The sequence below is a fragment of the Stylophora pistillata genome, chromosome 2 (assembly GCF_964205215.1).
Source record: "Stylophora pistillata chromosome 2, jaStyPist1.2, whole genome shotgun sequence".
NCBI lineage: Eukaryota > Metazoa > Cnidaria > Anthozoa > Scleractinia > Pocilloporidae > Stylophora > Stylophora pistillata.
In genome coordinates, this window is record NC_142520.1 from 43,669,631 (window position 1) to 43,687,003 (window position 17,373).

Genomic DNA, 17,373 nt, shown 5'->3' on the forward strand with positions numbered 1-17,373 from the left:
TGTATATCCTTACTATAAGAAATTATTGGATGAGGTTGGGTTTGATATCATGATTTATCAAAACCAAGGTCTGAGTTGCCTGCCGAAGCCATAGGGTAAGGCAGATAACACAGACACAAGGTTTGGCAATTCATCAAATCATGTGAAAACCCAATTCAATAATCGTTTTATCATACAATGTACATTTTTAAAACAATCTGCAAAATAAGGGACTTCTATGAGTAATTGCAAAAGTTTGAGAACATTACACAACTGGTCTTGGAAACTAGGCAGCCAGGCCTTGCTGAGCATGATGCATATAATACCTGCTGTAGATATTGGGTTATCGTGTCAACTTCATTTGCTATTGTATATCGATTGAATGCTCTCGACCAGTTACATTTTTCATGGTAAGTTTAATATATAATAATATTTTCCTAATTAATTGTAGTTTACTTTGATATTCTTTCTCTATCAATATTAATTAAATAGGTAGCTACAGTCGTTCCACGATTAAAAATCCTACGTTAGAAAACATATGAGGTTATTCTTACGTAGCAGAGTCCCTTGTTCATCTTGCTGACAAACGTTTGCAACAATAATGCGGCCATGTTCCAGTCCAATCTACGAGTTCACTTCATCGAGAGTTGGTTCATTTGGCAATCCAATAAGCAATGGACCTCCCATTATCTTTCCTACTTTTCCAGTGAAGAGAGCCATCGCTTCTGGATGCGATAGAGAGTCGATCTTTCTCTCCAATTCTACTATTGTCATATTGACTTGAGATTCATTCCCAGGTTTTCTCGAGGTTCCAATCAGAAATGCACGCCTGCCTCTTTTTGCCACGATTAGATTACGGCCAACATTTATTTACACTCACAGATAACGTAAATTGGATAATGATCTCAAATGGAGAACAACTTAAGATTACTGCTCTGTAGTCTTTTCCTTTTCCTTTTATGTGAGTATGCCTCTGGAGCCAAAACGAAGAAGGATCTTGAGACAATTGTTGAGGTATGTGAACCTTGGACAAACTACATGCATGGGCTTAAATGACAGGTAATATTTCTTTCAGATGATGCCAATTTCTGAAATTTTATGAGTTTTGACCCGAAGTTGGATTTCATCTTCGAAAAAAAAATTGATTATCTATAGGATCTGTAAAGTCAGTATTACCTGTGGGAAAACTCAAGCAATTTGTCGCGATTACCTGCTTGCGCAGGTTTTGTTATGCAGTCGAGAAAACTACTCTAAATTAAAAGCTCATTAAACGTGGCATGCATACGGGAGGACTAGCTCTGGTGAATTTTATGGCAAAATATGTTATGGCGAAAATGAAGCGATATACGTTTGGTTAGCCAAAAGTGGTCAAGGCTGAAGGTTGTTGTTGAAATATCGATAAGACTGTAAGTTATAATCTATTGTGTTTTTCAGTTATTTCTGCGGTGATTGTGAACGAGCCAGATTAAAAAATAATCCTTCGCGGGCCAAAGAATCTAAAATATCACGGCATCTCTCTTTTTTTTTTTTTTTTAATCCTATACGCGATATTTGCTGTATCCTTACTCAATATAACGTTTTTACGAGCGTTTCTCTCGGAGAGACATTGGAAAATTGGTATGAAGAATATTTTTTGCCGTTTTTGAACAAACATAACAATACAATTGAAGTCTAGGCTATTAATTTGGGGTAGGAGTGTCACGACAGGTGTTTTAAAGTAATGCTCGGAAATTAATAATTTATTACAAATTGTGTCTCCAGGCTGCAGTGATTTTAATATCTTGGGTTTGATAATCTAGTTTGCATGAAATAGTACTATTTGTGAGGACAGAAAAACATAGATCTTATCAGAAATTTATACAGTCATTGTTCTTTAATAGAAAGGTGCAACTGATTTACAAGATTAACTCATGCATTGTAATGATGGAACATATTTCTACACGTACCAATAAAATAAGTGCAAGATTTTAATTTTAATATCTAGCAAGAACAAATATGATTTGAGCCTAATAGAAAAGCAGTTCAATCACCCAACAGTGTTTATATTGTTGAATTGAGACATATATAATTACACCAAAGTGGAACAAAGGGGGAAACCTTACAGTGTCATTCCAAAGTCTTATTCAGAGTTTTCATTGGAAATATGATAACGTTGGTAGAAGTCAGTAGACTAAATTTATTCTCAAATTTGAAAAAAAAAGTATTACATTCATGTCACCAAAATTTTAGCAATTAAGAAAGTATGTACACTATACGTATGCACTGTAACCTAAATTTTCTCTGATCTGTGATGGCTTTCAATGCACTATTTTATTACCAAATTTGGAAACTGATGGTTAAGGGATATTATTTAGCCATATTAGTCAGAGAAATTTCATTTTGGTGTTGTAAAATTATAAAGCCAAAGTTATCACTCAACTGCCAACCAGAGCTGAACAAAAATCTTGAAGGAGCTAATGAGAACTCAATGTAACAACAAACGAATTGCGTAAAGCATGAGAACCACTCAAGTGAGCGTTGGTGGCAAATGGTTTTTTTCTTAATCAGATTGGTTGACTCAGAAGACAGAGCTAGTTTTCTTGACCAGCCACATAGCATTTAGTGAAAGAAGACTTCTGTAACCTTGGTTACTGTCAGTACTTACATATAGTCTAATGAAAATTACTCTAATTGAAGTATTCCTTTGACTTCTAATATGTGAATTTTTTAGCTACTAAAGATGAATGATGTACATCCATGGGATATAGTGAGGTGTAAAAATTATGAAGAAAAAAACATTCAAATCCTGACTAGAAAACAATCATTTTTATGCCATGCTGATCTCCTCCCTAGCTAAGCACAGATGAGGGAGTATGTTAAGATCAAGGGTAGATGTCAAATTGTGACAAAATTACTGTTTATCTGGGGTGGGCTAGGGCATCTTACAATCTAGCTTTAGTTTTGGTTAAAACCAAGGAGAGCAAAGTATTAAGCCAACTCATTGGTGAAAAAGTACAGCTCCTAAAACTAATGAAAGAGATCAATGAAATGAGTAATGACTGTGAAGATGCCAATTTTAGCAACATATAAATACTATTAAATAACTGTGCTGGTACCAAAGGATTGCGGACAATGATAAGTAGGTACCCCATTCTAGATACCCTGGGTACAAATAAAGTCTTCATTCTCTGTCCCCCTCAATGGATGCCCTAATGTACAGGGTGAAGTTAGATATATATTTTACTCTGCAGGTTACTTTGGACATTTTAAAAGAAACACTTGTACTGTAAATATGCAAAATGTATCTTAGAGGTATATTTCCTTTTTAGTATCCATGTTGTTAACAACTCACCAGCAAATATTTGAAGACGTAGAGAAATTTGATATTCTTAAACTCTCAATAAACATGTAGTTGCCAGTCAGGTTTCTAGAACGAAGGTTACAGACATAATACATTAAGAGCGGAACAGCTAATTACAACGATGAAATAACATAGAAACACAGATAATACAGGATGAAATATGAAACAGGCGAAGATAGGAGACATTAACTGATGATTTGGGAATACTGCGTTGAGAGAACTAACATTGCTTGACTTTTAACTAACAAAGTCCTTGCAAATTTTATGACCCGTGCAAATGTGGACGTATTTATACTACTATACGCTGGGACTGGGGTGAGACAGGGGATTGGTTTCTACACATGTTTTTTATTATTTTGACATTGTTATGTAGTGGGCTGCTCTGCATGTTTGATGCTTCCAAGATGTCTATTTTCCAATTGAAGATCCTAGTCTAGTAAGCCAATTGGCCAAATATACTGGGACTAAGTCAAAGTAACTTTGATTACATTTGCTTTACCCTTGAATTGTTAGTTTGTTAACAAATGAATGTAATTTATTCTGCACTGTTGAAGTTACTTGAATGCTGTTGTTACAGTTAAATATTAAATGATATTGATTGAGGTTAGTCTACCAGTCATTTGCCCCTCAAGCTTTTCCATTTTTGGTGCCCTGGTTTAAATTTAAAACCACCTCAATTTACCAATCTTGTCCAGTTGTTGCATATTCAACCATTTACACATTGGGTACCTATTTTCCAATAAGGTTTCAGTGTATCCTCATTCAAGTGTGCTAGTTAATTTGATTACATTAGGACCCTTTGTGATATTTAACCTGGTGAGCATTGTTTAAAATAAAAAGTAAATCGTATTCACTGCGTTAAAACTGCAGGCAGAGATAACTTCCAATATTTTGACCTCTTCTACTGTCTGGTAAAAATTCACTAGTTAAAGCTCTTTTAAGATCTCCCCATTTTTGATCTCATGTAAACAATACCAGAAAACTCACCAGTTGACAAGTAACTGCCACCTTAACTTTTTCACTCACTGTTTAATTTCTTTATTTATATTGATTGATTTTATTTTCTTTTTTTTAACAGGTTGGGAGATGGGTATAAAAGGAATGTGCCTCGGGTAAGTTTTAGAAATGCTATGTAATTAAAACAACAACAGCAACAGCAAAGTTGAAGATTTTCTTTTTTCAGCAGATGGTACCATTAAGCAGGAGACTTTCATGTTCTGGAGTGAGGCTTTGCAGGATTTACTCAAGTGAAAGAAAAATACCTGCTTAGACTTTTACTTCTATAAGCAAAATATTTGGGTGCAAAAAAATGTGCCTGAAGATAGGTACAGGAACCCATTAGTGGCTCCTTGTGTGTACTATTTTCACATTCTATTAATTTGAAATAAATTATTTGCAAACATAACTGATAATATGATTGACATGGCAGCTGTTAAATAAAAGTCACTTTGGACCTAAGAGCCCCTTACTTTCTTATATGACTTTCTCTCCCTCCTTTTTTTAGTGTATAGTCTACAAATAATTTCAAAAACCCTTTTTGGGTCACCATTCAGTTTTGTAGCTCCCTGCAGTGAGTTTACAGAAGCAGTGCTCAGACTATTTTGCAATAGTATACACTTCTGTTCTTTTTATTTTGCAGAGAAAAAAGAAAATTGATCACCCCTCCTCACCAAGGGTATGGAGCCCGTGGAATTCAGAATGTTATTCCTCGTGAGTAAATTTTGATTATATAAATTTATGACCGTGGAAGGCATAAGGTGGTCAATAGGGACAGAAAATCTCCTGAGCACGTGTGCAAGGCATGATTTATGGCACAAGTGTTGTTTTGGAAGTTTTCTTAAATGAACTTCGGTGACCGAAATTTTAAAACCTTTCAAAACGTGAATGGCCGTTAATCACCAAATTCAAAAGTAGTTTGTAGAATTATTTATTTATTATTATCTATTATATTTATCATTAAATTCACTTTTCAACTCTCTTTGGTACTTCTTTGGTACACATTACTTAGAAAACTTTTCATGAGTTGGAAAATGCTTGTGATTTCTTTGATTCGGTTGTTTCATGAAACAATTGTAAAAGATCAACCAAATTAATGTTTTTCGGAATAATGTATAACTTAGCATTGTTTGTTTACCTGATTCTGAGCGAGTGCAATACGGAAATTTCATATTGCAATCTATAACTTATTTTAGTTTGTCACTGACCAACCACGAACGAGATATGTGTTGAGTATGTGGAAATGGCCAAAAAGGGAAAAATTTCCTATCTTCTCGTTACAACATAGACAGAGAGAGGTAAAAACGCCTTATATTTTTGCTCTCTCGGCAAGATTTCTGCACAGCCCCATTGTTCACTACGCGTGCAGTTCTTGGATATAAAGAAAGCAATAGCGGAAGCAGTTGATCGTGTTTGAGACATAGGCCTTGTTTTAGAATAGTGTGGGTTCAATTATACCGAAATCTACCCGCTAATCATGATACTATTATCATATTACAGTACGTTATTGAATTAACAGCAAATCCTAACAGTTTCCTATTTTTCTTTTATTCACACATAGCCAACTCTGTACTGATCTTTACCACTGAGCTCATGTCTATTAAGAGGAAGTCGCCGTTCGATCCAAAGTTACTTCTGCAAATAGGATATTGGGCGGTCCTGGCTGGAATGATTTTGTACTATCTCTACAGAAAGTCATCTAAGGAATCTGACAAGCCTGAAACAAAGTCGAGCAAGAAAAATGAAAATAAATGATAAAACTGTAAACTGTTCAATAGTATATGGTGTTACAGAGAAGCCCCCTATTCAGCTGCAGATGGCTATAGCACGGTTGTACATCCCCTTCTTTCCGTAATTTTTTACTCCTGGAGTAATCGGCGCAGGCAATGGAACGTAACTCGATTAACTCGATTGGTGATTGAAAAGAGAAAAGGTCACAAGGAATCCCAGAAGTTAGGGCTGTAATTAAGGCCAGATCCTCCATAAACTGAGCATTTTTTTTAGCGGGTAGATATGGGTTTATATGAAAATTCGGATATAACGCGCGTTGTCATTGGTTGGAAAGGCGTGCCCTATTATAGTTTATAGTTCTGCATCCTTGACCTACATCATGAATAGATATTTAACTACAGGTATTTTCCCTGATGATTGGAAGGTAGCCAGACTCACTCCTACCAAAACTAATCCAAATAATTATAGACCTATATCTGTCTTGACGATTGTCAGTAAACTTATTGAGAGAGTAGTCTTCACCCAGTCAGTGGATGATTTTTTTAATGATGCTCAATCGGGATTTCGACCTTGTCATACCACTTTGACTGCCTTTATAGATATAACCAGTGATTGTTTTTCTAGTATGGACAATGGCTTACTAAATGGAGTTCTTTTTCTCGATCTCAAAAAAGCTTTTGCTACTATTGATCATGAAATACTACTTAACAAGCTCAATTACTATTACAGTAACTTAGCTCAATTTCTATAGGGTTGACTGCATGGTCTCTTTCTGATTACGGCTCCACTGTGTGTGGTGTCCCTCAACATTCCATCCTGGGACCTATATTATTCTTGATTTATACAAATGATCTTCTCGCGAGTAGTCTATCCTCAACACCAAGACTGTATGCTGATGTTACTTGTCTTACCCTTACTGCTCATGATCCTACTGATCTACAAATAAAGCTGAACAGTGATCTAAACAAAATCCAGTCATAGCTCCAAGCATATAAACGTACTCTTAATGTGAAGAAAAGTAAATATTCCATTATCGCTACCCAATACAAGATCACACATCTAGATCATCCACCTGATGTAAGAATACACGGGCATTCTCTGGATAGAGTCAGAGCCCACAGATACCTAGGGTCGAAATTGATGATACTTTAACGTGGCACTCTCAAATTGATTAGATCGTTAAAAAAGTATCAGCTGGCCTGGCAATTCTAAAGCGGGCCAGGGCCGCAGTACCGCGTGACACCTTGACGTGTACAATGCCCTGGTTGTTCCTTTTTTCCACTATTGTAGCCCAGTATGGGGTTGTATCGGAACATGCCAATCTGAGAGACTCCAGAAGCTAGAAAATAGGGCTGCTCGTATAAAAACCAATTCTGATTATATGACGCCATCTTCTTGTTTATTACATGACCTTGGCAGGGATAGACTTGAAGAAAGACGAACTGAACAGCTAGCGATTGCTATGTATAAGGTGGTCAATAATCACTTTCCACTTCGCCTTCGTAATCTTTTTCAAACAATATCGCAAGTCCATACCTATACTTTGAGGGACTCGGCTCATAATCTCTTTACTCCTAGACCACTCTCTGAAGCCGGAAAACGTAGCCTGCACTATCGAGGTGCTACACTATGGAACAGCCTCTGAACTACTAGCAAAACCCAGACCCGACTGTTACTGCCTTCAAGGAATTCCTGCTGACATAGCAATTGCTTTTTGTCATAATCTTAAAGATCTTTTTATTTTTGGATTTAATAGCTCTTATTGTGTGACAAGTTGTAGTATTAGTTTTTAGTTTTAGCATTGCTGTTGGTATATAGTATTGGAATATTGGTATTAGCATAAGTTGTATAATTGTATTAATTAGCAGAAATAGTGTTTGTTCTAGATTACTTATGAATGATTATTTGCATATTTAAGTTACACACGTCCCGATGGAAGAGCATATATTATATGAAATTGATACCGTGTATAAATAAAGCTTATGTATGTTATGTATGTATGGTTCACCACTAAATTTTCTCCGATTGTTATTGGTTTAAATTGATCACGTGACGCTATCAGCCCATAGTGCTTGTCCGCGTAAAATACCCGGTAAGATAGTACTCATCCGTGAAAAATTTTGAATGGTTTGACGACCGCGAAGTTAGGCAGATCGGAAAAAAATTGACTTTTCAATTCTGACAGGTATAACGTATCATTTAGCCAATGTACGAGTACAATGTCTTGTTTTAATGTCTTGTCTTGTTTTAACTCATTAGTAATTTTATTGTATTTAATTTGTATGACAACTGTGCGTATCTTTTAACTCATAATAAAAATTATAGTAAACTAATGCAAAAATTACAACTGCAGTAATATTGTAGTAGTGATGGAATCTCTTTAGCTTACAATGTGTAGTATTTACTTATTTATTACTAATACCCGCCAAGACTAGCTAATGCTATATGCAGGTTGTGTAAATTGGCTTTTATGTTCCATGAAATAATAGTAAAACAGTAAGCAGTAAACGGTACGATTGCGAGTTATTGACATTTGTGACAGGCTGTACGCATGAATAAATGTTTGATCGATCTGCATTTAGTGTGTTTTGATTGTTTATCAACTGGCGCGCGGAAGAAAATTTAGTGGTGAACAATAAAGACAACAGAGTGCTTACGTCTCGGAAATATCGGTCTTAGAGTTGCCCCTTGGAAATTCGATGTTCTTAAAACTAGCATATTTGCTGTCGATGCTTCGCTTCTCGGGCAAATATCTGTTTTACGAACATCAAATTTCCGCGGGGCAACTATTTGCCGATAGTTCCTGGACAGAAACACTCTATTGTTAAAAGAGAACATGGAGTTAAAGCTGTGGAGCTATCTGCCAGTTTGTAACATGGCGGACCAAATCCCAAACTTTTCTCTCGGGTTTTTATTCGACCCAGATGTCCTCTACGACCTAGAAGACGAAGACAGAACGAGCTATTAGCGTCCATCGATTAAGAGGCTACTGTCAATAATAGTGCGACCTACCCGTTAGTAAGTTATGAAAACAATGAGCGAGGCGGCAACTTAAACAAGCAAAGATTTGAAAACATGTCAAGTGCCGCAATAGACGACATATTCCAAGAGCACAAAAAAAGAAAACCAAACAATCCGCCAAATTGGCTATCCGAGTTTTCGAAGGTGAGTTTTTTAGTTGAAAAATCATAATAAATACAATATCATAACCTCGAATAGGGCGGGCGCACATTTGCGTGATCTTCTCGCCAAAAAAAGACAATCAATGAAAGTGTATAATTTCAAGATTGGCTAGCACACACACGTTTCTAACCAACAACTATAACTTCCTCTCGCAAATGAACACCAAAACACCGATAAAAATTTTTTTTTTCATGTGACATCCGTTTTTGCCGTTTTTTAATAGCTTGGTGCAGTGAAAAAAAAGTGGCCAAGAACTTCCAACAACAAAGAGTTTGACTTAAATCTCCGCTAATTTTACACAGGAGCACGAACAAAAGATGGTACATTGTATTGAAGGTCATCCCTTCTTGGACTGCAAAGTGCAGTTGAAAGATACCTCAACAATCTGCCATTTAACAGGGCATATCTCTACATCAAAAGGCACAGATTTCCAAGGGGAGATGACAAAACGCGGAGTCCTACTCCATGGAGTACCCTATGGAATACCTAAATGGAGTACCCCTAAAAATCATGTAGTTGTCGAATAAAATACTTCATAAACATGGTAAATCGTATAAATGTACATATGTTTAGTAAATACATTTTGAGCTTTCCCGCTCACCGATTGTCAAATTAAAGTTCTATACATCCCAATTTTTGGGGGTAGGGGGCTCTCAGTCTTACAGCTTCCCCCATTTTGGTTTTAGCGCTGTGTAATGAGTTCTTTGACCGGAAGATAAAAAAAAACTTCATATGATGAACAAAAACTCACAGTTTCGAGTTCTGCACGAGGTAAAATATTTGAACTTACTACATTTTCCAAATCAACTGCCCAGTCGGATTATTTGCTGACCCATCGGTATTTTTATTTTTTGTTTCTTTGCAAATCTCAATTTTATTACGCTACAAATAGAAAGGCGAAGAGAAGGTCAGTTTAAACACACGAATTACTTTTTTTAAGTCCTAGCTTTCATACTCATCGCTTAACACAATTAAGAAACCCACGAGGCCTTTTGTTAATAGATTGAACGCCAAACCTCTTAGAGACGCCCAACCTAAACAGGTATCTTGAAAGACGTAATACCAGCTGCCGAATGAAGGATGACCGTACTTTTGGCCTCTTGAAGATCATAAATAAAGATGGTACTCGGCCTATCAAAGAAAACGTTCATGGATTACATTTAAGGCTTCTGTTTGAAGTGGCCAGCAGTTAATGTTCAATTCAAGATGGCGGTCACTTCGTGGACTGTGTCTAACTGCGACAATAATAGAGCTGGCAAGCGGAAAATGCATTAAGATATGTACAGCTAAACGATTTACCATGTTTATAAAGTATTTTAACAAGGAGCCCTACTCCATGGAATAGGACTCCGTGTTTTGTCATCTCCCGATTTCCAAGCATCAAACAGGCTCCTCCGGAGTCAGATAAAGCTAATAAACAAGCGCGAGAACAAAGAAAATGCAAAACAGAAACCTCGAATTCTAGTAATAGATTTCCAAAATACGAAGACGTGAAATGAAATCCGGAGAGATAATCCTTGGGGTCTTCTACGGAATGATCTGGCTTCATATAACCTTGTGCTGGTGTCGTCGAGGACGAGAAGGTCTACGACAGTTGACGAAGCAAAGTTTCAAGTTCTCGTTAGATGACAACGGACGGGAATACGTTTCAATGACCCATGACGGGGCGACTAATTAAGAACCATGCAGGGGGGATTGAAAAACGCTTCCTCGCCGGTAATAGACTAACTTATGACCATTCTTAGGTAGTGAAAAATTGCAAAGGAGCATGGATGGAGCGTACGATGGAAAACTCCGATTTCGGACTTGTAAATGCTGTCTGTATATCGGATTTCGTTTCTATAAGAACCTCCCTGCTAGCAAATAATATATTTATTTTCCACTGACAAGTCATTTTCAATAGAAAAGTCCAACCGCGGAAGTCAAGTTTTCGTTTTTGAGTGACATTTAATAAAACAAAGGAAAATCCTTTAAAGTATGGGGTGACATTAGCAATTTTTTAAATTCCAAACTTTCTTCCAGACTTCCTTCATCTTTTAGAAACTAAAAAGTGAAGAAAACGAAACAACGATTTAATTTCATTCTTTAAGTTGGACGCGTAGCTTGAATGAATTGAATGAAATACGTGATATAAGTTTTTGTATTTTAACTTTGTATTTATTTAAAACAACAACTAACAACAGCTGTAAAAATCTTTACTTCTGTGTGGATTAATTCTCTTCTGCTTATGCAGATAAATGCGATAAGTTTCTAACAGAGTAAAGGGACAATCAACATTCAGGTACTGAACATAAGAGCTTTACTACTTTCAGTTATTTTCCTATATATTAGTTTAATTCAATTCCCTCTCGCTTCCTATACTTTAGAAAAATTAGATTTAAAAGCAATAGGCATTTTTTTGGTTGATGACAAATAATCTTCTTTGGTTGCACAGATGTGGATACTTTTGATAAATTTATCACAATATTTATTCCGAACTATTCTATCTCCCGCATGGTTTGCATTTTTTTCTTAGTGTTTGTGATTCTCATGTTATTCCTTTGATGCATATTACGCCGTCGTTTTCTGCGAAACAGAAACACGGAATAACTGAAACATGAATATTTTCTTTCATCACTTTTTATTATTTCTCAGAATTAAATTTTTCCTTACCAAAGCCGGAATACTTTCAGCAATAAAAATCGGTAAGAGTTAAGGATAATGATCGACATAGAAAAGGTCCGAATTCTTCGACTTATAAGAATGTGTGTTTTGTGATGATACTTTACAATGGAAATGCAAATTTTACCGAAAAGGAAACATGCTTCTTTTGCGTTTTTCCAAGTTTGACGTAAATTTGAAAGTCAAGTGAACGAAAATTAGACATGAGGCAGTCAGTTTGTAAACTATAAAACAATGATATTCACAGAGTAACGGACATACAGTTATTAAAAGTAAAAGTTTACCAATCATTAAGAAATTGTAAAACAACAGACGAAAAAGAAATTAAAGCAGTCTATCTGTGGGGAGAAAAAATCCTAAATCTGTTATTCTTTTTACCTGAATATATAGATAGCGCATAATGCATACAAATATTTTTTATTTTGTAATTTCTTTGATGATGTGCCATGAAACATTTATTGCAAAGTGCAATTTCTCCTTCTATCTTCAATATATGTTATAGAAACTAAAGCTGATTGGCTGTGAGAATATCGAGACTGGTTAGACCTCAAAATTGCAACACTAAAATTTCTCCTGCTTTTCTACATCTTAAAAATTTATAAAACACTTTTAATAGTTTCTTGCGACGTTCGCACCATAAGTGAAATAACAAGATGACTTATGCATTTCAAAATTATAGGGAAGAGATCGAAACATCTGTCTTTTAAAGATCAATGGGCATTCTCTTGCCAAAAAGAACGAATAGTGACGGTTTTCGAACTATTGATGAATTTCGAAATTGATGAATAACCTGGCTATTTTATTACGAGCTCTTTTTATCCAAAGGCGGCGAGCTTTCCTTCTTTTATTGATAGATATCCACACTATCAGTACAGATGTCGATCCTGTTTATGAATATATGCTCCGTGTTCTGCTTAAACATAGCTTCTAAAATATCTCCCCACAGCAAAGTATGTTTAATCAAGTTGATTTCTTTCAGTTTTTGACCAGAGTATCTGTGACCTATGCTCTAGATGTGCATTTTACGCCTAGCTAGGAGTCAAAACAAGGACAACACAAAAATTAGTGAAACTTGAATAAATTCATGATAAAACTTTAACTAATTCATGAAAATCTCATTTCCCCCACTAACATCGCTATATTGTCAAGAACAATGGTGTTGAGAGGTTTGGAAAACGATCAAACTGATCGAATAAAAAAGTGAAATAATACTTACGTCAGAGAACAAAACGAGAAGCAGGCAGCTTGCAAGAGATAACAAAAAATATCAGCCGAGTGGTGGATAAAAGGATACGTAATCCACAGGGTAAGGATTTCAATTTATGTCTTTCAAAATTCTAAAGATGTCATGAATTTTTTGTGCTTGAGAGGCTGGAAAAGGCCACAAGTGAAGTGAGAGGCAGTTTTTTAATAAGAAACAAGCAAATCGTACCATGCTGTCCATTCTTTCTACTTTTTCTTACTTTTTCTATCAAAAATACACAATACGAAGATAATATTTTAATTTGCGCAACGGTAGGTATTTTGTTCAGCGTTTCAAAAGGAAGAAAAAAAATATATTTGTTAATAGGATTCAAAGCACCAAATAAGGTATGGAATATAAAGGGTTTTCTTTGTTGCAGCCGTTGCTCTTGCATGATATGAAGAATATAATATACTTATGGAAATTTAAATCTCAATACATAGGGAATACAAAATATTCGTTATCGGTCGCCACGAATTTACAATTAGTTTTTTTAAGGTTCATTTCGTAACTGAATTCTAACTTAATAGCTCAATGATCAGATTAAAATTCTTGTTTCTTACTTCAGAATGTTGTTAAGAGGTCTTCAGTTAAATGAGAATTGAGAGAAGTGTGCATTTTGATGGATTACATAATGTAAACCTGACAAATTAACTTATGGAGATACTTTGAGTGGCCTCTAATCATTATCTGAGATGCTTTGGCTAACGAAGAAAAAAAGGAACGATTATCCACTCTATAAGGACTTTGTACATATATTTGAGGATATGAATGAAAAGAGACACGAATTGCGAAAAAAGGGCCAGAGAGGAACTGGCTTTTGAACCCTGTGTTTTCTTTTTTAATCAAATTGAAAAGTAAACAATGATTTTCATTCGAAAATTTTTAAGAAATACCTAACTCCACGTAAATGAGGTTTGTATAGAATTGCTTTCCTATGAAGTAAAAAACCATTCAAATGGCTTCCTCACTCCACACGTCAAAACAATGCAAAAAAGCCGCTCTTTCAACATTTTCTTCTCATTTTGTGTTCCTCCTTTACATTTGCAATCGGACACAAAACCCTCTTCTAATACTCTTTCGTGTTGCTATTTACTGACACCTCTATATCGATTTTTTTCTCTGTTATCACAAAATATTGAAAGCTTGAAAAAAATAATACAGCATCCGAATTCAATTTATATTTAAATTCTTAATCCAGAAAAGTCATCTGCAGTCATGAGGACTGTAATTAGAAATAAGTAATTTATCGTTGTAGGTTTCTCTCAATGTTTGCATTTCAATCCGCTATGGGGTGATTAATTTTTAAATTCAAATGTCCAAGCTGTTATTTTAGTGGTTATTAGATGACATCGGGCTGCTCTTGGGTGACCAAAATACGTTATCCCAACATCAGTTGTTTTCTGAATTATACTTGTATAAGTCTTGTATTTCAAGGTTACTGGTATTCCTTTTTCAAAGAAAGATAAGGTTAACTCTCTCAACAATATCAACACTTCATCAAGGAAACAGGGATCGAGAAAAACGAGATTCAACATTAATCGATTAACCAGAACAAACTTTATTATAAGGGAAGGAACTTGTCCTTTCAATCTCGGTCCCAAACTATGTAGTGGACCGAACAAAATTATGGGAATTTTCATGATACATTTCGTTACCACAACCGAGTTAAAAAAGTAAATGTTTGAGAGTATGTTCTCAAAACAAGCAGGTATGTTCAAGCCTCCAGCAAAATAATTTTTTATAGAAAGCAAACGTCAATCAATTCGGCGAAGATAAAAACATAAACGAACATCATTTTCTCCTTGAATTAAGAACAAAGTTATTGCTTGTCACTGTTCCAAAATCTACCTGAATTATAGTTACAAATTTTTGCTGGCTTGATGTAGGCTTACAGTGAATGTTGAAGTGGCTCCAAGATAAGTAGCCCACCTTTAACTAACGATAAGTAACCAACATATCATTTCTGCTTTAACTGTTAATTATAAGACACTTAAGCTGGTGTCTGATGAAAATAAAGAAGATCGTCAACGTGGGGAGTCAATCGATCACAACGTCTCTGAAATTAACGATCAAACGGTCACAACTGTCCATTAATCCAGAGCAAATAATTCTGACGTTTTGAGAAGTAAAAGAAACCCAAAGTCCTAGTCATAGGCTTCGACGAGTCGGGTACCCACTGCTTTGGGAATGATGGAGACAAATTTACCCACACTTTCGAAAGGTGTACTTGGATAAAACTCTTAAACGAGCTCTAAACGGCACTCTAAAATCTCTCAGCATTGCATTCGACTGTCCAGCTCAAAGCGCGATTCATAGAATTCGTGAAATGGTCACAAAATCGAATTTTTTGCCTAATTTTCATGTTGCGTGAGCGATATTTTCCGAAGGAAAACGCTCAAATTCTTGTTAGGGGGCTACGCTCCCCGCCTCCCCCCCTGCTTCACCGCCTATGCTAATAATAATAGTTTGATAATTTCATGATTTATAGTGCGCTTTTTAACATACCAGGTCATCAAAAGCGCATAATATGGTACAACTTGTAATTATATTAAATTTCAAATCTGCGTTGACAATATCAACAACTGACTTTTACTGAAAGTATAGACACTCACATTAAAAATCCAGGAAAATTAAGCGTATCAACTTTACTTCTTTAGCAAACAACATTAAAACGGTATCTTGGTTGGCCATGTGGAGCTTCATCCTTGTTTTCTGTGAGCAACTCAGATGTTTATAGTCTAACGTGTTAAGCGATTTGAAAAAACTTTTTTCTAATGGAGGGAGAGAGGAGGCCCTATGGGTAGGGTGGGCGGTGAGGAAGGGAATGGAGATAATGAATGGGATATCCGTCGAAGGAGGCCAATGAAGGGTTAGAGGATGTACAATGAAAGCATCTGGTAAGGGATGAGTTGGAGACTACAACCTCTTGAAGATAAGTGTGTAATGCAACTGAAACTAGGCTTGTGAAATGGTGTGCATTACTTCTAAGAAGATGTCCAAGACGACCACAGTGTCCCATCTGAAGTCTAAATAAGGATCTGCTGTATGATTTGCTGACGCCTTCATTTTTGTCAGATTAAATTCAATTGGAATAAAATTAATTCAAATTCAACAAAATCATCTCAATGAAATATACTTACACGTAAAAGCCAGTAATAAACCAATTCTTAATTATCTTGCATACACCTTTTTCACAAGGAAACTAAATTTACGGTCTTAATTCTAAATCGACGGCAAGTTTTTCAGTCGAAATCGGAGACTCATTGGTACAATGGCTATACCTTAAGCCTGGTGAGACCCAGCCCTGATGTCTGTCACGTTATTGGGCAAGATACTTTACAAAGCGTCTGAGCTTATGTTTTCCTTTTCCTTTTCTTTTTATTACTTTGAATGCTGCGGAGGAATGTTTGGGTTTGCTAAAATCAATTTACCTTTAATTTTTTGGAATCGTCATTTGTTTTGTCCCAGCTCAAGCAGAGGCTGATCTTTGAGTACTGCTTCTCACTCTCTCTCTCTCTCCTATGCAGAGTATAAAACAAAGTAAATTGTATTTGTAATTAAGCTTTTTTTCAAATAGTCTAACATGTAATATATTGAGTCATTTTGCTCGCAAAACGGAGCTCGGCCTGTATGCAAGCGCTTGTTTTGTGTAATGACACACTCTTCCTTTCCCTTGGTCTTTACACAGCATTTAGAGTTTCTTTACGATAACCATTGGTTGTTTTTGTTACAACCAAACTAATTGGCTGGATGCAGTTATTGCAGGTTTGTTGGAGAATTCTAGACAAGCCCGAGAGTGGGAAAAAGTCCAAGAGTTTGATAAAGAACAAGTTCTCTCAGTTCCACAAGGACATTATGTGGAACTTAACTTTACCATGCGCAGCCCGTATCCAGGACGATGTCTAAAGGGTTCTTATCTTGAGATTCGTGACGGCAGTGATCAGTCAGCCAATCTTCTTGGAGAATTCTGTGGCGATTTTAGAACTGAAGTAGTGCGATCTAGTGGACGCTACATGCGGTTGAACTTTATGGAGAAAATATTCTATAATTTCGCTGCATTCTATACTGGCAGATTACACAATGAAACAGGCATGGATTTTCCTTCAATATAGATACGTTTATATAACCAAAATAGCGGAATGAGATCATCATCTACTAAAAAGTGCTCAATAGCAGGGCTAAAGCTATGGATAATTATACCTCAAGATTTAGGTTACTTGAACTTTTACTGCAACTC